This window comes from Coregonus clupeaformis, chromosome 25, assembly GCF_020615455.1.
Source record: "Coregonus clupeaformis isolate EN_2021a chromosome 25, ASM2061545v1, whole genome shotgun sequence".
NCBI lineage: Eukaryota > Metazoa > Chordata > Actinopteri > Salmoniformes > Salmonidae > Coregonus > Coregonus clupeaformis.
Window position 1 is genome coordinate 25,673,937 of NC_059216.1, and position 21,555 is coordinate 25,695,491.

The 21,555-nt window shown below is 41.1% G+C and overlaps 1 pseudogene; it reads left to right on the plus strand.

Annotated features, from left to right (window-relative positions):
• Nucleotides 1–724: 724 nt before the first annotated feature.
• LOC121538913 lies at nucleotides 725–18,612 on the plus strand (annotated as a pseudogene).
• Nucleotides 18,613–21,555: the final 2,943 nt, after the last annotated feature.

Sequence of the window (21,555 nt, forward strand, 5' to 3'; positions counted from 1 at the left end):
AATGTTGTCGATGTGTGCAGAGGGTCGCTGGTTCAAATCCAGTAAGGGACAGAAAGCTAATCTTTTACATTGATGCTATTGACGTGAATTACTGGTTTCATTGATAACATTATAGGAAAGATGTTGTCCTACCAATCCATGTCGGATAGGATAACATAGTAATTAAAATTGCATATCGGTGAATTGGATGTTTTATTGGTTTTTACTATAAAAGTAAAATAATTTGTCATCTGTTGAGGTACCGTTATGAGGAAAATTAGCGGTAGAGTATGATAGATATTGTAGAGGGTTTAAAAAAAAATGAAAGTAAGTTAATTGGGTGATGAGACAGGTTGACTTGATGTTGAATGGGATTGTTTAATAGAAGTCATTATTTCTATTTAGGAGAATGAGAATATGTTATTAGGTAGTATTGCTTTGTGGAGACGATTTACAAATGAAGAACATGTCTCGATAGTTGAATAAGGAACGATATTTGATAATTGATCATTTTATTATGTGGTCCTCTGTAGCTCAGCTGGTAGAGCACGGCGCTTGTAACGCCAAGGTAGTGGGTTCGATCCCCGGGACCACCCATACACAAAAATGTATGCACGCATGACTGTAAGTCGCTTTGGATAAAAGCGTCTGCTAAATGGCATATTATTATTATTATTATGACATTATATAGTTTGGTTAAACAGCGGTGAGTTATGACGATAATTTGTTTATAGTACGTTGAACGATGGGAGTAGTTCTGAGGAGTGAGATTGATACGAATGATTGTTGATGAGATAGGACTGGGTATATATGTATGATGTTTTGTGTGTAATTACTATCGTTGGATTGTTGATTATATGTTAACGACATGTATACTTTCTCTTCCAGGAACATGGGGATTTCTTTATATCTCATTGGGATGTTAAAAAAGTATGTAGGCTAGTGTGGAACTAGTTAGTAAAATTAAGTAGTTTTATTTTTAGGTTGTCATAGGGAGCTACCAAAATAAATAAGGCCTGGCCATTTTTTGTTTGTTTGTTTTACTATATGGTGTTCGAATAACCACAAACAAACTACTTAGTATGAAATGTTATTCTGTATAGGATTTTTATTTCTATTTTGGTTTTTTTGACGGGATGGAAGTGAAATACCTTAAAGGGGCATACACATGTAATTTGGGGTTTTATTTACTGAGGGATAAGTAAATATGTGTGATTTATTTTGAAAAGAGCTGTACTAAGGACTTACTGTACACTCGGGATACAACATTTATTAAATGTCTTGATGGTTGTTAAGAGTAGTATACTATTGGATGAAACAATTCATTGAATGATTTCAATGACCTCTGAAATCTGTCCTGGCTTTATAGTGTGACCTGATCACCCGCACTATAAATTCTAGAGGCATGCTGTATTAGGGGGTTAGATATAATAAGGATAATTGTGAAGAAGTTTATAATTTGGAAAAAATCCTATATATAAATGAGTCCAAACAGGAAAGGATGAAGTGAGAGAGTTAGTCCTGAAGGAGAGGTATTCCTTGAATAGTGTTATGGGATACAGTTAAGTAAAGATATGCTCAAGGGTTGTCATTTTAAGGTTAGTTATTATTTTCGGTTTGATAGGCAATATTGTTGTTGTTTTGTTTTTTGAACACATGAATCACGATGTGATGCATGTGTCCAAGGGGGGAAGTTGGGCTTACAGAGGTTTTTAATGTTTTATAATGGTTTTGTGGGGAAATATGCAAGGTGTATTAAGGATATGAGCAGTAGTAATAATGTGTTATGGGTTAGGTTAAATCTTTTTTGTTTTTGTGATAGGAGGCATGGTGTAGAGGGGGTCTGTCTATGAGATAAGTGGACTACAACAAGCTGGAAGCAGGTGTGCTTCATAATCTCAAGGCTTCTCTTGACAGATGAGAGGACATGAGTAGCATACTGTGTCTCACCTAACCTAACAATGCTCTTAAGATGTTCTTTTCATGGGTGAAGATAACTCTGCCCAACTAAGTAGGAGAGTCTGAGCATTCTCTGCACCCTGGAGACTATGTGATGGCAAAAGACTACAGAAGAAAGAGCTGAAAAGACCCTATGTGGAGGGGCCTGTACCAGGTGTTGTTGGCTATCTTAATGATGGTAAAATTGGTGGAGACAGATACTTAGATCCATGTTTCCCACTATAGGAGTGTTCCAACCTCAGCCATTGGGTAGCATTGTTGTATTTTGTGTGTGTCTGTGCTTGTGTCTTTGCAGCAGTAACTCTGAGCTTCCCTATGGGTAGGCTGATTGAAGGACACTCTTCGCAGACCGATGTCGATAGATTGAGAGGGACTCTGGCTGATCCGGAGACCCTAGTGATGGAAGAAGGTTAACAGCTAAAGTGATCATACATCGTCGTCCAGGTTACACCAACAGCGGTACGGATAGAGGGGAGCGCGAACGGGTATCATCTAAACCAGGGGTGTCAAAGTCAAATGGACGGAGGGCCAAATAAAAAATTTAGCTACAAGCCGAGGGCCGGACTGTTCGAATGTTCATTGAAAAATTTTTAAATGACGCATATAGTCTAGTGAACCTAATTGAACCTACTGAAAACCTAACAAATATATTCCAATATGATCAGATAAATAAAGCAATATTTTCTTATGGCTCTGTCAGTAATCTTTAATTTTCAACAGACACAAAAGACAAATTTCCTTTATATAAAAATCCCCATAACATGAACATTAAATGAAAGAAACCGGTATTCAAGGCACCATCAGTAGCCTATATTTTCTATTTTAGCAAAAGTGGGCTAAATTTACTTCAAAGAAAAAAACAATAATAGCAATTTTCTATCATCCACTCAACTGAAATATTTTTAAAATATAATTGGATTGAAATACAATAAAATAAAGTGCAAAAATCTATTAATCAAAAACAACACTTTGTTTAAGGAGAAGTAACATGCAGTGAAAACAAATATTAAACTTTAACTTTTAAACTTGAACTGAGTAAAAACTCTAAATATGTGATTGCACAGTAATGTTCACTTGTTTGAGGTTGAGGGTGATACTTGGTGGTGTCCCATCTTTTCCACAAGTTCATCAATGTTCGGGGTAAGGCTCTGAGCTGAGGAAATCCTCAGAATTGAGTGGAGGTGTTCAGCAGTAAGTCGACTTCTGTGTGATGTTTTGTTCAGGTTCATCAAAGAAAACAGTTGTTCACACAGGTATGTGCTGCCAAACATAGACAACGTTTGAGCAGCCTGGATGCGCAGCTGGGGCATTGTGTCGGTGAGGAAACGTTTTTGATGAAATCCCCCTCCGTAAATGGCCGGGCTGATTTAGCGATCTCTTCTGCCAAAATAAAACTGGCCTTGACAGCAGCCTGGCCTTGTGATTTGGCTTTTTTGAACAGAGCCTGTCGAGATTTGAGGCCTCGTTTTAATTCCTCTGCCTTTTGTAGCCTTTGTTCCATGTCCATATTCTTGTTTTTGTCCGCGTGTTTCGTTTCATAATGTCGTCTCAGATTATACTCTTTCAGTACCGCCACACTTTCTCCACACAGAAGACACACAGGTTTTCCAGCTACCTCCGTGAACATATACTCCGACTCCCACCTTGTTTGAAACCCCGGTTCTCAGTGTCCACCTTCCGTTTTGCCATTTTTGATGGGTATCTGAAAGTTAATTTTACTGTGATGCTGACGACTGCTGTGCCAATAAATATTGAAATGAAGCAGCCTACTGCTCGGTGCGTCACCGTTGCATTGTGGGAAATGTAGTATTGGTGCGTGTAAAAGATCTGCGGGCTGCCGGCTTGCTGCGGTCTGCGGGCCGGTTCTAATAATAAATCAAGATCATCCCAGGGGCCGTAAAAAACCTTCTCGCGGGCCGGATGTGGCCCGCGGGCCTTGACTCTGACATATGTGATCTAAACCGTTGTACCAGAGTGAGGGAACTGATGACTAACAGACCACCGAGACTTTCAAGACCTCCAAGACGCACCAGAAATCCTCATCATTGATTTCTCTGTACTTGACTAGTTCCCTGAGAATAAGGGGAATGGAGTACTGATAATAGTAGAGAGCAGAAGAACAAGACATAGAAGAGATATAGACAGGATTAGAATGTATATTCTTGCACAGGCAGGAACCATAACTAAAATGCAGGAAGGGATCACTATTAAAATACAAGGGTTACAATATTATTGGTGTGTGAGGAACCAGCACAAAGAGTATGGGGAAGTCACATGGGGTAGTGTGACCTTAAGATAATGAAAGAAATAGACAGGTGAATCATAGACATAAGGAGAACAGTCCAATACTTAGATAAACAATTTGATGTAGTATTTAGTGTTAGATTTCCTGGGGGAAGTGTTATTGGAGTAGTTATTCCTTGGGAAAGTGCACTGAACCCTGTACGTTAGAGCCATACCAAATACAGAAGAAAGGGAATTGAAGGAGCCGTTAAACAATGATTGGTATAGATGAGTACAATATATTGCATTAAAAGTAAATAAAAGAAAATAGTCTAATATGCACCACATCTCCGTTTTAAATAGTTAACAGTAGTTCAACATCTTCACAGTTACTAGGACTGTGTGCTAGGATTCAATCATAACTTTTGTAATATTTAGGAAATTCTAACTATAAACAATTTTATGATCAACCAGGATGAGGAGAGAAGTGTAAGCAATTGTTAATATAGGAACAAGGAAAAGGGAAACACTAGAGTAATGTCAAATAGATTATGAGCAAAAATATGGGAATGTTAAAGTAAAACAATTGGGTTATATAGTTTGGGAGAATTCAAGGGAGAATGTGAAAATAGTGGGTGTTTAAACAGATAGCCTTTGGTATACAGGGACCCCTCAAAGAAAAATCTATCAGGCATTAGATAGAAATGGGTATTAAGAATGAGTGATGAAACATAATGATTTGTCATGTAGACAATGTTAATAGGGATGTTTTGGATTGGAAATTAACTCAACTAAACTGATATGATCTGTCTTTCCTGAGGTTACTACAGATGGTGTCGTAATGCATAGCAGAAATAATTCGGTCCAGAGCGGTGTAAACCTCAATAAAAACCAAAAACCCTCTACCCGGCTGAAGAGGAACAACAAAGGCGTTGAAGAAGTTCCTGTCCGACCACCTCTGCCAGGAGACCTGAATCCAGCATCAAATCAAAGCAATCAATTGCCTTCTCTTTTGTGCCTTTTCTCTCAAGAATGTGACAGGAGTCCACGTGGAGTGAGCAGGAGGAGAGAGGTCTATGCAAATGCAACGTTCTTCGTAGTTTGGGTATGCTGGTTTGCAAATGGACAAAACAGAATGATGGTGGAGGTGGGGCGGTTCAGGTGTGACATTGGAATTGGGACATTGCCATGGGTAATCCAAGATGAACTATGAAGCTATCTGAAGAACATAATGAAGACTCCAGAAGATTGAGTGCCGGTAGAGGAAGGGACTGTTAGTTGAGGTAGTATGTTGATTAAGGAGGTATTATACACTACTAAATTTATAGTAATTTGGACTAGGAATGCATTGAGATACTGATCTGTTGTAATTCTCATTATGAGGAAGTTAATGCTAGAATTATTATAATATAAATATACATTCCGCCAGTGTCAATATGTGCCAAGGTGAGAGTTTTAACTTTGAATGATGGAACAAAGGTGACTAACTACGAATTGTCATTCCAAAGTTGTTTTGGGTAATTAATTTGATTATGATTATAAATTATAAGTGGACTGATTGATCTGAATAACTTATTAATATTAATGCTTAGTGATGTTGACATTGCAATTAATGGATTAGATATTGATTATTTTGATTGTTATAATACTTGTGATATGGGTGAAAAAGGTTATGTAAGCTAAAGATATTGACACCATTCTTAACATGTCCTAGATATTATTGTTAAGACAAAGTTGCATATGTTGATGTGATAGGATACTAACATATATGGGAAATGCTATAACTAAAAAGTGGGGAGCAATGTTTATAAAGAAATACACCCAGTTCAGGGAGCTCCAGGACCGTAGGTAAATGAATATGGGAAATTTTGGGAATTTGGGAATCCTGAATGTTTGTATGAAGTTGTTCCTGGGGGTGGATGGGCCTGCCATGGTTACAAAGCCTAATAGAAAAACTTTGAGGTTAATTTAGAGGAAAACCTTCCAAACTTGTATCCAATACCTGACTGGGCTCTGGGTCCTCATCAGGATGGGTCAAGTAATAAGAAGATATATTGGTTTAAATATATGCGTGTAAAATGAAACCACATATGGCAAGGCTAAGAATAAGTAAATGCGCTTGCTTACATTCATTTTAAAATTAATTTTTGTATTATTTGGGACATTGTTGGAATGTCCCAAAGGGGGGATTATATGGTAATATTTTATGTATCATTAAGGAAAATGTTGGGAAATGTCAAAGATAAAATATAGTAAACATGATTGACATTTTATAAATCCAGATGCATGTCTAAATAAGGAATATAGTCAATACAATGTGTAAACATGCTTTAATGGATAAGAGGAAGAGGCCATATGGAAAAGCGCCCATGGTCTTTTGGAGTAAACAACATGTGACATCTGGACGTTGAAAGATAAGGGTAGAGTGGCACTAAAAGATGTTAATCATTTATCTTAAGGGGAGTAGCTTTGTATGCTATGTAAACATGACTGTGCATTTGTGTGTGTATATAAGAGATCTCTAAGCCAAAGAGAGACAGCCGTTCCATGGAGTGGCTCGGCTTTGTTACGCAATAATAACGTCTAATTTCTGGATTCACAAGCTCCAACCTCTTGAGAGATATTTTTGAGTTGACTATTTTTTTAGTCAAATATTTCTACGACAAAACCAAACTCTGCATTCCACAGTAAGAACATCATACCATAGGTCAAGCATGGTGGTGGTGGTGTGATGGTTTGGGGATGCTTTGCTGCCTCAGGACCTGGACGACTTACCTTCATAGAAGGAACCATGAATTTTGCTCTGTATCAGAGAATTCTACAGGAGAATGTCAGACCATCCGTCTGAGCTGAAGCTGAAGCACAGCTGGGTCATGCAGCAAGACAATGATCCAAAAACATACAATCAAGTCTACATGAACATTTCTAAAAAGCAACAAATTGGAAGTTTTGGAATGGCCTAGTCCAGACCTAATCCCAATTGAGATGTTGTGGCAGGACTTGAAACGAGCAGTTCATGCTTGAAAAACCACATGTCACTGAGTTAAAGCAGTTCTGCATGGAAGAGTGGGCCAAAATTCCTCCACAGCGACGTGAGAGACTGATCAACAACTACAGGAAGCATTTGGTTGGAGTCATTGCAGCTAAAGGTGGCACAACCAGTTATTGAGTGTATTACTTTTTCACACAGGGGAATTAGGCGTTGCATAACTTTGTTTATGAAATAAATATGTAATTGTTGTGTTATTTGTCCACTTATGTTCCATTTATCTAATATTAGGTTTTGGTTGAAGATCTGAAAACATTTAGTATCACAAATATGCAAAAGTAGAGAAAATTAGAAAGGGGGCAAATACTTTTTCATAGCACTGTATATATATATATATATATATATATATATATATATATATATATATATATATATATATATAATTAACAGTCACTTATTAAATCATTACCTCATCAGTCTCATTCTGAATGTTACATAATCCTTGAACCTGTAAGAACCTTAACCGTATTGATTAATCAGCAATACACAAATTGGCTTAATTATTTATTTACTAACTAACTAAATAATAACACAGAATACATACACACACACACACACACACAGTATAGGTTATTGATTACTAATGTAATACAATGAAAACAGGGCCCTAGTGGACTGGCCTAACAATAGCATGACTGCTTGGTTAGGGTAAGGAGGGGTCAGTAGAAAGAGAGTGAAAGGGAGAGACAGAGATTAAAACTATCGTTGTTACATTTGGAAACTACGCTCACAGTAATCATAATACTTAGCACCCTAACCACCGCTCATTCGGATGAGAAATGCAATGTATATATTTACGCGTAGCTGTCCTTGATCGTCATCTATCTGTTGAACCACTTTCTCAAAAAGGTTTTGAGTGTCCTATCCAATTTCTGTGAGACTCGGCTTGTCTTCGAATGGCGTATTCGTTAGAATAGTTACTTCAGATGTACCAACGGTTGTCTGATATGGGATTGTCCTTCCCAACTTCTGTCTTTAGTGAAAGTTCTCGACTCTTTTCATGTACAGCTGCAGACTGATATGATAAGGTCTAGTGCGTGGTCTTCTCGTGTAGAGATTGAGAGTTTCAGAGTTTCACCATCTTAAATGTATGGACTACCGTCTCACGTTTTCTGGTCTGTAGAGTGTCAACCATTTGTAACGTTCAGCTCCCGCTGCACTTCGGCTGGTCTGTAGAGGTTCAACCATTTGTAACGTGAGCTCGTGCATCACGTCGGCTGGTCTTTCTCATTCAAAGTTCTAACCATTCTAAACGTGCAGTCGACACTCTACAGACCAGAAAACGTGAGAGTGGCGACTGCACCTTTAGAATGGTTAGAACTTTGAATGAGAAAGACCCGCTGACGTGAAGCGCAAGCTCACGTTACAAATGGTTGAACCTCTACAGACCAGCCGACGTGCAGCGGGAGTCTCCAGACCTTAATCCCATAGAAAATCTGTGGAGGGAGCTGAAGGTTCGAGTTGCCAAATGTCAGCCTCAAAACCTTAATGACTTGGAGAAGATCTGCAAAGAGGAGTGGAACAAAATCCCTCCTGAGATGTGTGCAAACCTGGTGGCCAACTACAAGAAACGTCTGACCTCTGTGATTGCCAACAAGGGTTTTGCCACCAAGTACTGTTATGTTTTGCAGAGGGGTCAAATACTTATTTCCCTCATTAAAATGCAAATCAATTTATAACATTTTTGACATGCGTTTTCTGGATTTTTTTGTTGTTATTCTGTCTCTCACTGTTCAAATAAACCTACCATTACAATTATAGACTGATCATGTCTTTGTCAGTGGGCAAACGTACAAAATCAGCAGGGGATCAAATACTTTTTTCCCTCACTGTAGTTAGTTAGTAAATGAATTATTAAGACAATTTGTGTATTGCTGATTCATCAATAAGGTTAGGGTTCTTGCAGGTTCAAGGATTATGCAACGTTCAAAATGAGACGGATGAGGTAATGATTTAATAAGTGACTGTTATCAATATATAACATATATATCTTCTAAGAGTTTAATTCGGGAGATGTTAACTCGTTAAACAACTTCTTCCGTGGTGCCCCAAATTCCTAATGAGTTAATTGTTACATGATTAATTTAATCGAGTGACAATTAAACATAGTTAGTTGATTCGTTAAATAACAGTCATCACATTAATGCAAGTCACGTCACGACACAGCATACAGAGTTCGCTCACATGGAAACTATGTAGCGACACTAAATACACTAACTGACTGGCTGGCTGGCTGGCTGTGCTCTAAGACTGTATGTTGCTACCATAGAGATCCTATGAAATTATTCTAATTCCTAATTATGTGGTTGCTACTGTAAAACAAGTAGGGTGCAAAGAGTTATAAGTTACATGTTTGCCAACAGTGTGCCAAAACCAAACTGTTTTAACGTTTTTTTCCTCCCCTGTTTTTAGGGTTTCACTCTCAGTTGGATGGTAAGTACTTTCCTCATTGAATGACATTACCATGCACCTATTCACTAACTAGTGCGCTTTCAATCTCTTCACTTCCTTTGTGTGCTCCATTTCGTAAAGCCTCATCCATCTGTCTCTGTTAGTGTGCGGAACCCCTCCTCTCAACACTAGGATAGTGGGGGGTCAGGATGCTCCTGCTGGGAGTTGGCCATGGCAGGCCAGTCTGCACAGATTTGGCAGCCATTTTTGTGGGGGATCCCTCATCAATAAAGAGTGGGTGCTGACTGCTGCTCACTGCTTCTCCAGGTGAGGAATTGCAGGATTGATAGAATCTTAACATTTAACTCTTACACCAAACCTAATCATAACTCAATTGAGCCTCCTTTTACAGTAATACCGTTATCTTTATATATATATATTTCCTCAGCACCAGTACATCACATTTGGTGGTCTACATTAGTCGTCAGAGCCAGAAGGTCGGTAACCCCAACGAGGTGAACCAGGCGGTCACTCAGATCATGTCCCACCCCAACTACACCAGTAGTACCAGTGACAACGACATGTGTCTTCTCAAGCTCTCCTCCCCTGTGACTTTTACCAACTACATCCGGCCAGTCTGCCTAGCTGCACCAGGCAGCTCCTTTCATACTGGCACTACTAGCTGGGTCACCGGCTGGGGAACCATCCGCAGTGGAGGTGAGATTAAATCTAATGCATGGGCAATAGTCAATATGTTAAATTTATCCGTAATATAATAGTAGTGATCAATTGTGACAAAATACATTTTCCTCAAATAAACCTTCAAAATTAATAGATCAAGTAATACATTTCAAATCATGTAGTACCAACTTTACTTGTCTGAGTGTGTCTCCCACCTCCTCAGTGTCCCTGCCCTCACCAAAGACCCTACAGGAGGTGGATGTGCCAGTAGTGGGAAACAGGCAGTGTAACTAACTATGGAGAAGGTTCAATCACAGACAACATGATCTGTGCTGGTCTAGCAGCAGGAGGAAAGGATTCCTGTCAGGTAAAATCTCTTGGTTATCCTTTTTGTTTATTACAGTGTGGGTCAATTACATATTGGTCAGATTCTCCGGACACAGGTTATACCTAATCCTAGACGAAAAAGCATTTTCAGTAGAGATTCCACATTGAAAATGCTTCTTCATCTGAGACTGTGCTTCATCTGGGAAACCGACCCATTATGTTTCATATTCCTGTGAAAATGCAATCTCAGTGACACTGTAAATCTGTCAATGCATAGGGGGATTCTGGAGGTCCGATGTTAAACAAACAGGGTACTCACTGGATACCAGACCTGGATCAACAGCCAGATCAGCAGTGACCAGCCAGGCTTCGTCACCTTCTCCTCCAGTGGGACTGACTCTGACCTTAGTGTCTTCTGCACTGGTCTTTCAGCCCCTACAACCACAACCGCATGCACGTACCTATAGTCTAACTTGTGCTTATGGCTACACCTTAATGTGAATCTTTACTTCTGTAACAAATCTGACTACTAGATTTCTCCCTTTTATTTGTCTCTCAAATGTTTATCTGTCTCTCCCTCCCTCTGCAGCTGTGGTGTGTGGCAGCGCCAGCACCTCTTTGAACTCCCGTGTTGGTGGTGGAAGCTCGTTGGTGACAGCAGGTTTGTGGCCCTGGATAGCCAGCCTACAGACAAACGGAGCGCACGTCTGCGGGGGCACGTTAGTGGCGGTAGACTCTGTCATGAGTGATGCTAGCTGCTTTTCTAGGTAAGTTAACTCTACCTGTATGTCAAAGGGGAGAGCAAGTAGCTGGTTGAAATGTCACTCCTTACATGATTCTAAGGAAATATAGTCATAGAACCTACATTTTGATTGGATTTAGATTTTTTACAGTGCACAACCGGTGCTGCAGAAAGCATGGTAATGGTGTCATCATCATGTCAACCAGTGTCTGGGTGTGACTCCATGGGACCAATAAGCACTTACTGTAGTAGTTACTATAGAGTACCAGAGGGGGGAGCCACCAGCCAACATCTCTCCCAAACTACTGTACAATTCTTGGTTTTACCATCCTGATCAGCTGGACAGTTTTAAGTTTTGATAACTTCATAAGGACTTCATAACAGGTACATAACCCATGCATATCACATTCATAAGCAGCATATATGAATTTAGCGGCCCATTCAGACTTAGAAAATCTATGCCTTTTTTACTTTTTTATTTATTTAAGAACTTACATTTACATTTTACATTTTAGTCATTTAGCAGACGCTCTTATCCAGAGTGACTTACAGTTAGTGAGTGCATACATTTTCATACTGGCTCCCCGTGGGAATCGAACCCACAAACCTGGTGTTGCAAGCGCCATGCTCTACCAACTGAGCTACACGGGACACCTTCTCAGTAGTTGGTATTCAGACTTACACTAAATGGCCAAAAGTATGTGGATTCAGCTATTTCAGCCACACCCGTTGCTGACAGGTGTATAGAATCGAGCACACAGCCATGCAATCTCCATAGACAAACACTGGCAGTAGAATGTCCCATACTGAAGAGCTCAGTGACTTTCAACGTGGCACCGTCATAGGATGCCACCTTTCCAACAAGTCAGTTCGTCAAATTTCTACCCTGCTAGAGCTGCCCCGGTCAACTGTAAGTGCTGCTATTGTGAAGTGTAAACGTCTTGGAGCAACCACGGCTCAGCCGCGAAGTGGTAGGCCATACAAGCTCACAGAACGGGACCGCCGAATGCTGAAGCACCCGGTCCTCGGTTGCAACACACTACCGAGTTTCAAACTGCCTCTGGAAGCTACGTCAGCCCAAGAACTGTTCGTCAGGAGCTTCATGAAATGGGTTTCCATGGCCGAGCAGCCGCACATAAGCCTAAGATCACCATGCGCAATGCCAATTGTCGGCTGTAGTGGTGTGAAGCTCGCCACCATTGGAATCTGGAGCAGTGGAAACACATTCTCTGCAGTGATGAATCACACTTCAGCATCTGGCAGTCCGACGGACTAATCTGGATTTGGAGGATTGCAGGAGAATGCTACCTGCCCCAATGCATAGTGCCAACTATAAAGTTTGGTGGAGGAGGAATAATGGTCTGGGGCTATTTTTCATGGTTCGGGCTAGGCTCCTTAGTTCCAGTGAAGGGACATCTTAACGCTACAGCATACAATGACATTCTATACAATTCTGTGCTTCCAACTTTGTGCAACAGTTTGGGGAAGGCCCTTTCCTGTTTTAGCATGACAATGCCCCCATGCACAAAGCGAGGTCCATACAAAATGGTTTGTCAAGATTGGTGTGGAAGAACTTGACTGGCCTGACCAGAGCCCTGACCTCAACCCCATTGAACATCTTTGGGATGAATTGGAAATCAGTGACCGACATCACTAATGGTCTTGTGGCTGAATGGAAGAAAGTCCCCGCAGCTATGTTCCAACATCTACTGGAAAGCCTTCCCAGAAGAGTGAAGGCTGTTATAGCAGCAAAGGCGGGACCAACTCCATATTAATGCCCATGATTTTGGAAGATGTTCGACGAGCAGGTTCCACATACTTTTGTAGGTACGTAACGAGCTCTGTGGGTGTGGCTCCCTTGTTCGCACTCAATAATTGAACAAAAGTTTTCGTTCAATTAGTTTTTCTGTTTATGTATTCCTTTAAATATTGTGTACCTTTTACTTTTAATTTGATCAGAACAAGACTATCTCAGGTCTGAATTTCCCCTTAAGGAATACTTATGTCAACAACTTCAAGACAAAGAAAATATCAACCTGCTACAATAATTAATAGTATGCAAAATGATGAAAACATGAATAAAGAGTTGAGTATGAAGGGTGCCTACCTAGGGCATAACACATTCATAACCCATACATATCACATTCATAAGCAGTACATAAACATTTCATAAGACAATAAATCGGAATGAGTTTAGTATACCTCACTAAGTAAAGTAGCCTTACACGAACCTTGGCTTGTGCAAACCAGAACGACTAATTGGAGCAGGAGCCTATCTCCTGTTTCTGTATGGAGAGGCAGCTTGATGTACACCCCTTGGACACGACGCTAGTCTATCACAGGACCTCACTAAACAGAGATGCAACTCATTCCATCTCTCCAGCCAGCCCAATGCCTCTGAGTGGACCGTGATTCTGGGTCGTCTGAAGCAGAGCGGCTCCAATCCAAACGAGGTAACCCTGAACGTCATCAACATCACCATGAGCAACGTGACGGGCAAAAACGTGGCCATCCTGCGACTGGCCAGCCAACCCTTATTGTCTGACTACATCCAGCCTATCTGTGTGGACAAGGGAACCAGAACCTTCAGCACAGGGACTCTGTGCTGGGTAGCTGGCTGGGCAACAGGTCAGGGCAGGGGTGAGTGGAAGGACAACTGTCTTTGTGTGTTTGTGAGAAATGTGCCCTGTTCAGAAACAAACCCTATAGCGCCTAGGCACTTGGGTAGATCTGAAAGAATTGGGTAAGCAATGGTGGTAGGTCCACCTGTCTCCTGATAGGATAGGTGGGATTTTCACCATATTGCTTACAACCTATCCAGAACTCTCAGATCTACACAAATGACTGTCATTTCAACAGTAAAACACTGTAGAATACACAGTCATTATGGTGCATTGTGGGAAAATGTTGTGGGCAGGGAAAGTGTCTTTGGCTCATTAATATATTTGAAGGCTTGCCTTATTAGAGGCTATATTTGTTGTACCTGTGAGTGAGAATGATGTACCCCCACAGAATACAGTAATATACTGCATTTTAGGAAATCTACAAACCTTGTCCTGAAAATCTACAGTAATTTACTGTAATTCAGAATACAGTACCATACCGCATTTTTGGAGCGCCAAAAACCTTTTGAACACTAGTGGGTGCATGGTATTGTTGTTTATGACTAACATATTTTTAGGTGTGTCTTGTAAGAGGCTATATTTGTTGCACCCGTTAGTTAGAATGCTGTATGAATTTAACTGATATTTGGTAGTGGTTCCCTAACAATTTAATTTGTATAGGGGACAAATCAGAGTGGCATCAAGTCTCAAACCTTTAATGGTTGAATGGCTAGGCATGTCCTTTTGATCTGTTTTGCCCTGTAGACACTGTCAGCTTAGAAGCCTTTCTTAAGGCTTAATGTGTAAGTGATATAATACACAAATTATACAATGTGGACAGTTTATTAGGTACACATCTAGTACCGGGTCAGACCAACCTTTGCCTACAGAACAGCCTGAATTCTTTGGGGAAAGGATTCAAACGTGGCATTCAAACGTTGCTCAATTGGCATCAAGGAACCTAACATGTGCCAGGAAAACATTCCCCACACCAGAGCCACCAGCCTGTAATGTTGACACCAGGCAGGATGGGGCCATGGACTCATGGTGCTTATGCCAAATCCTGACTCTCCCATCAGCATGACGCAACAGGAACCGGGATTTGTCGGACTAGCCAATGTTTTTTCACTCCTCAATTGTCCAGTGTTGGTGATTGCGTGTCCACTGGAGCCGCTTCTTCTTGTTTTTAGCTGATAACAGTGGAACCCGGTATGGTCGTCTGCTGCAATAGCCCGTCCGTGACAAGGACAGACGCGTTGCGCGTTCCGAGATGCCGTTCTGCACATTACTGTTGTACTGCGCCATTATTTGCCTGTTTGTGGCCCACATGTTAGCTTACACGATTCTTGCCATTCTCCTTCGACCTCTCTCATCCACGAGCTGATTGCCCACAGTACTGCCGCTGACTAGATGTTTTTTGTTTGTCGCACAATTCTTGATAAACCATAGACACTGTCGTGCATGAAAAGCCCAGGAGGCCGGCCATTTCTGAGATATTGGAACCGGCGCGCCTGGCACCGATGATCATACCACGCTCAAAGTTGCTTAGGTCACTCCTTTTGCCCATTCTAACGTTAAATCGAACAGTAGCAATGCCTTGATGCCTGTCTGCCTGCTTTATATAGCAAGCCACGGCCACGTGACTCACTGTCTGAGCGGGGTACCTAATAAACTGGCCACTGAGTGTATAGTAAGCTGGTATGCTGTAATATATAATTACATATTCACTATTAGCAATTCCTGAATAATTTTTAAATACAATTCAACAATAAAGTACTGTATTGCTGTATATTTAATGCAGCATACTGTAAATTATGGTGCATTGGTAGGAGTGTTGGGCCAGTAATCGAAAGGTTGCTGGATCGAATCCCCGAGCTGACAAGGTCAAAATCTGTCGTTCTGCCCCTGAGCAAGGCAGTTACCCACTGTTCCCCGGGCACCGAAGACGTGGATGTCGATTAAGGCAGCCCCGCACCTCTCTGATTCAGAGGGTTGGGTTAAATGCGGAAGAAACATTTCAGTTGAACGCATTCAGTTGTACAACTGACTAGGTATCCCCCTTTCCTTTCCTTTCCTTTCATCCAGGTCTTGGACCCACCACGTCACCTGCGGTGTCCCACAAGGATCTAATCTTGGACCCATCCTACTCGTCCTGTACATGCTTCCCCTCGGTCGTGTCATGAGCCGGCATGGAATCTCATTCCACTGCTATGCTGATGACACCCAGCTGTATGTAAAAACTACCCCAAGTCCCTCTGATGCATGTGCCCGTCTGAACACCTGCCTTGAGGGGATAAGGGCATGGATGAAGCAAAACTTCTTTCAACTGAACAGCAGCAAACCGAGGCCCTACTTGTTGGCACCCCCCACCAGGTCCAGCATTCACCAATAACACACCTCCCTCTCGCCCCCGCAGTTTCCAATCTGGGTGTAAAGCTTGATTCCTCCCTGACCTTAAGCAGCTACATCAAATAACTGTGTGAAGTGTCATTCTATCACTTCAAGAACATTGACAAACTCCGTCCCACCCTCACTCAGTCTGATGCAGAGAACCTTGTCCATGCCTTTATCTCCTCAAGCCTGGACTACTGCAACACACTCTTCGTCGGGATCCCTGGCAGGAGTCTCCAGAAGTGCCAATACATCCAGAACAGCACTGTCAGGATCCTGATGAGAGTGCAGAAACATCTTCCCCATCCTGGCATCTTTGCACTGGCTCCCTGTCTCATTCCGGATTTAATAAAAAACCCTCCTGCTGACTTTCCAGTGTAGTCATGGAAATGCCCCTCCTTATCTCAAATACCATAACCCCACCCGCACTCTCGGGTCAAGCAATGGCCTGCTCCTCCACGCCCCAAAGACCAAGCTCCGCTCCTTGGGGGGGCTTTCAGCTCGACCACCCCGAGCCTCTAGAATGCCCTCCTGGACCACCTGAAGGCACCACAGACTCTGAGCTCCTTTGAAAGGGGCCTAAAGACTGTTCTCTTTATGAAGGCTTTCTGTTGATAGCTGTACTCCTTCGTGACCTTGTCCCTTGTAGCGTCAGCTGTGTTCTTTGTGTCAGTTGCCCTGTCTATTTGGTTTTAATTGTAAATTTGAGATTATTCTGTATAATGAAAAGCGCTTTACAAATGTAATAAATTATTGTTCATTGTGGGAGGGGAATTAATCGCTGTCTCGTTAACATATTTTAAGGCGTGCCTTGTAAGTGGCTATAATTGTTGCACCCAGTAGTGAGAGTCCTGTACCAATTTAAGTGATATGTGATAGTAGTTCCCTAACAATTTTAATGTATTTAGGGGACGGATCAGAGTGGCAGCAGGTCTTAAACCTTTAATGGTTGAATATTTAACCATGTCCATTTGATCTGTTTTGCCCTGTAATCACAGCCAGTTTGGAAGCCTTTGTTTAGGCCTCTAGGCCTCATTAATATGCTGTAATATACAAATCCCTAGCAGCCAACCTGCTTGCTCTAATCCCTTGTAATTACAGTGAAATACTGTAGAAAAGTACTTTCTTACAGTTTATTTACAGTCCCTTACAGTATTGTACTGTGTTTCATTGCTTTGAAGTTATAGTAATTTACAGGAAGCTGGCAAGTTACCGTGAATATCTCAGTAATGTATTGGCACTATCCAGAGATAGTCAGAGATATATCATCATAAGATATCTTGTTGTAATTACAATTATTTTAAAGACCAGTATTTCCTTAACTACAACAACATTTTCAGTAATGGTTATAGAAACATTTACATGCTATGACTTTTATCAACCTTGGTTGACTGCACCGACTGTAAGTTGATAAGGACAAGAGCGCCACTAAATGACCAAAATGTAAAAATGAAAACTTGCAAAGAACACTGGGTAATATGTCACTGGGTAATTGCAGTAATTGTAATTGGTACTTGTAAATTAGATTAAAGTAAACATTTTGGTACTGTAAAATGGAGTACAGTAGCTGTACTGTAAAATAAATTACAGTAACTTACTGGCCAATTGCTGCCAGTAAGTTGCTGTACATTTTAGAGGAAATATTTTACAGTGTAGGTATTGTTTCCGGACGGGATCGACCTTAGGTGTGTGTGTGTGTGTTGGTATGATAAGTAATAAACCCATCTCTATTTGTCCTCAGCTGAGGAAGTTCTGCAGGAGTTCCAGACCTCTGTGGTGGAATGTGTGAATGTTTCATTTACGGACAACATTTGCACTGGAGCTGTGACACTACTGCAGGTATAGTACAGATCTGTCCATCTTACTATTTAGCTTGCAACATGTTGTTATACGCACATAACAATATAACCATATTAACCCTAGTTTACTTCTTCCCACAGGGTAATGCGGGTGGTCCTTTGATGTGTAAGCAAGGCAACTCATGGTTCCAGACTGCTGTGTTGACTGTTGACAGCAGCAGCAACACCACTAGCAATAACAGCACCAACAAAGCATGTTGGAGCAGGAGTTCCCGCACCTCCCTGATCCAAGTCTTCACCAAAACCTCCCGCTTCCAAAACTTCCTGGCTGCCAATTTGGGAACCTTCCTATCCCCCACCACCACAACCACCTCAGCTGGTGACAGCAGTGGAGAATCCCTGGCCCACTCCTCTCTCCTCCTCTTCTCCCTCTCCTCTGTCCTACTGTTGGGTTGGTGTTGGCACTAGGCAACTCCACGGCTACCATTGACAAGCCCTCTCTGTAACCTCCAACCAATCAAAAGTAGATTTTTCGAGCCATTCATACATTTTTGTCAGTGACTGGCAGTGTGTCAAAGCCAGGATTACAATTTTTAACTCAGGGAGCCTAAATATCCAGTCATTTGAATGATGAATGTTTCCAACTTCCTTTGTCTTAAAGCTGAGAAACAGCCCCTTAAAATTATATGACATACAATAGCATCCCATCAAACAAATTGTATTAAGTCAGGAAATAACCTTATTTATTATAAGGTTTGAACAATAAAAATACCTTTTACTGTGAACAAGTTACAACTGGTTTAGTGACTGCTGGTATTTTTCTAAAATTCTATGGAATGTTCCTTGATCAGACACTTTCTTATCTGGATAGTATATTTAAAATACCTGCATCAAAACAAATTACAAATAGCATTTAGTCTTACATATGATAAGGAAAGAAATAAGCAATAACTTTATTGAAATAATAAGGTTATAGGGAATACATAGTCTCATTCAAACCTGTCAAAACGTGAAAGTTGTCACTATCATAGCCATAACATACATATACAGTGGGGAGAACAAGTATTTGATACACTGCCGATTTTGCAGGTTTTCCTACTTACAAAGCATGTTGAGGTCTGTAATTCTTATCATAGGTACACTTCAACTGTGAGAGACGGAATCTAAAACAAAAATCCAGAAAATCACATTGTATGATTTTTAAGTAATTAATTTGCATTTTATTGCATGACATAAGTATTTGATCACCTACCAACCAGTAAGAATTCCGGCTCTCACAGACCTGTTCGTTTTTCTTTAAGAAGCCCTCCTGTTCTCCACTCATTACCTGTATTAACTGCACCTGTTTGAACTCGTTACCTGTATAAAAGACACCTGTCCACACACTCAATCAAACAGACTCCAACCTCTCCACAATGGCCAAGACCAGAGAGCTGTGTAAGGACATCAGGGATAAAATTGTAGACTGAGTTGATGCCAAAGAGCTCCATTTTGGTCTCATCTGACCACAACACTTTCACCCAGTTCTCCTCTGAATCATTCAGATGTTCATTGACAAACTTCAGACGGGCATGTATATGTGCTTTCTTGAGTAGGGGGACCTTGCGGGCGCTGCAGGATTTCAGTCCTTCACGGCGTAGTGTGTTACCAATTGTTTTCTTGGTGACTATGGTCCCAGCTGCCTTGAGATCATTAACAAGTTCCTCCCGTGTAGTTCTGGGCTATTCCTCACCGTTCTCATGATCCTTGCAACTCCACGAGGTGAGATCTTGCATGGAGCCCCAGGCCGAGGGAGATTGACAGTTCTTTTGTGTTTCTTCCATTTGCGAATAATCGCACCAACTGTTGTCACCTTATTTATTTATTTATTTATTTTTTGTGATTTAGCAGACGCTCTTATCCAGAGCAACTTACAGGAGCAATTAGGGTTAAGTGCCTTGCTCAAGGGCACATCGACAGATTTTTCACCTAGTCGGCTCGGGAATTAGAACCAGCGACCTTTCGGTTACTGGCACAACGCTCTTACCCACTAAGCTACCTGCCGCCCAAGCTGCTTGGCGATGGTCTTGTAGCCCATTCCAGCCTACTACAATCTTGTCCCTGACATCCTTGGAGAGCTCTTTGGTCTTGGCCATAGTGGAGAGTTTGGAATCTGATTGATTGATTGCTTCTGTGGACAGGTGTCTTCTATACAGGTAACAAGCTAAGATTAGGAGCACTCCCTTTAAGAGTGTGCAACCTAATCTTAGCTCGTTACCTGTATAAAAGACACCTGGGAGCCAGAAATCTTTCTGATTGAGTGTGCAAACCTGGTGGCCAACTACAAGAAACGTCTGACCTCTGTGATTGCCAACAAGGGTTTTGCCACCAAGTACTAAGTCATGTTTTGCAGAAGGGTCAAATACTTATTTCCCTCATTAAAATGCAAATCAATTTATAAAATTTTTGACATGCGTTTTTCTGGATTTTGTTGTTGTTATTCTGTCTCTCACTGTTCAAATAAACCTACCATTAAAATTATAGACTGATCATGTCTTTGTCAGTGGGCAAACGTACAAAATCAGCAGGGGATTAAATACTTTTTTCCCCTCACTGTATATAACATTAACCTCAGTGATTTTGTCATCAAAATTGATCTGGAATTACAGTGCCTATTGAAAGTCTACACCCCCTTGAATTTCTTTTCACATTTTGTTGTGTCAGTGCCAGAGTTTTATCTACATACCATACTCCACACTTAAGGGATTTTTTGTGTGTGAAAAAAACCCCAAGTATACATTAAAAATACAAAACTGAAATATCATAACTGGATAACTCTCCATCCCCCTGATTTAATAGTTGGTGGAAGCACCTTTGGCAGAATTTTCAGCTGTGAGTGTTGGGATAGGTCTCTACCAACTTTGCACACCTAGATTTGGCAATATTTGGCCATTCTTCTTTACGAAACTGTTCAAGCTATGTGAAGTTCCTTGGGGAGTGTTGATGGACAGCAATCTTCAAGTAATGCTACACATTTTCAATTGGATTTAGGCCGGGGCTCTGACTGGGCCACTCAAGGACATTTAGCTTTTTATTCCTTAGCCACTCCACTGTAGCTTTGGCTGTGTGCTTCATTGTCATGCTTAAAGGTGAACTTCCGTCCCAGTTTCAGCTTTCTTGCAGAGGGCAGCAGGTTTTCCTCAAGGACATTGCTCCATTCATTTTCTCTTCTATCCTGATAAGTGAGAAACAATGAGAAACATCCCCATAACATGATGCTGCCACCACCATGGTGTTCTTCGGTTGATGTGCCGTGTTGGGTTTGCACCAAACGTGACACTTTGCATTTAGGCCAAAAAGTTCAATTTAGTTTCGGCAGACCACAAAACTTTTTGCCACATGGCTACAGAATCTCCTGAGTGTTTTTTTCTT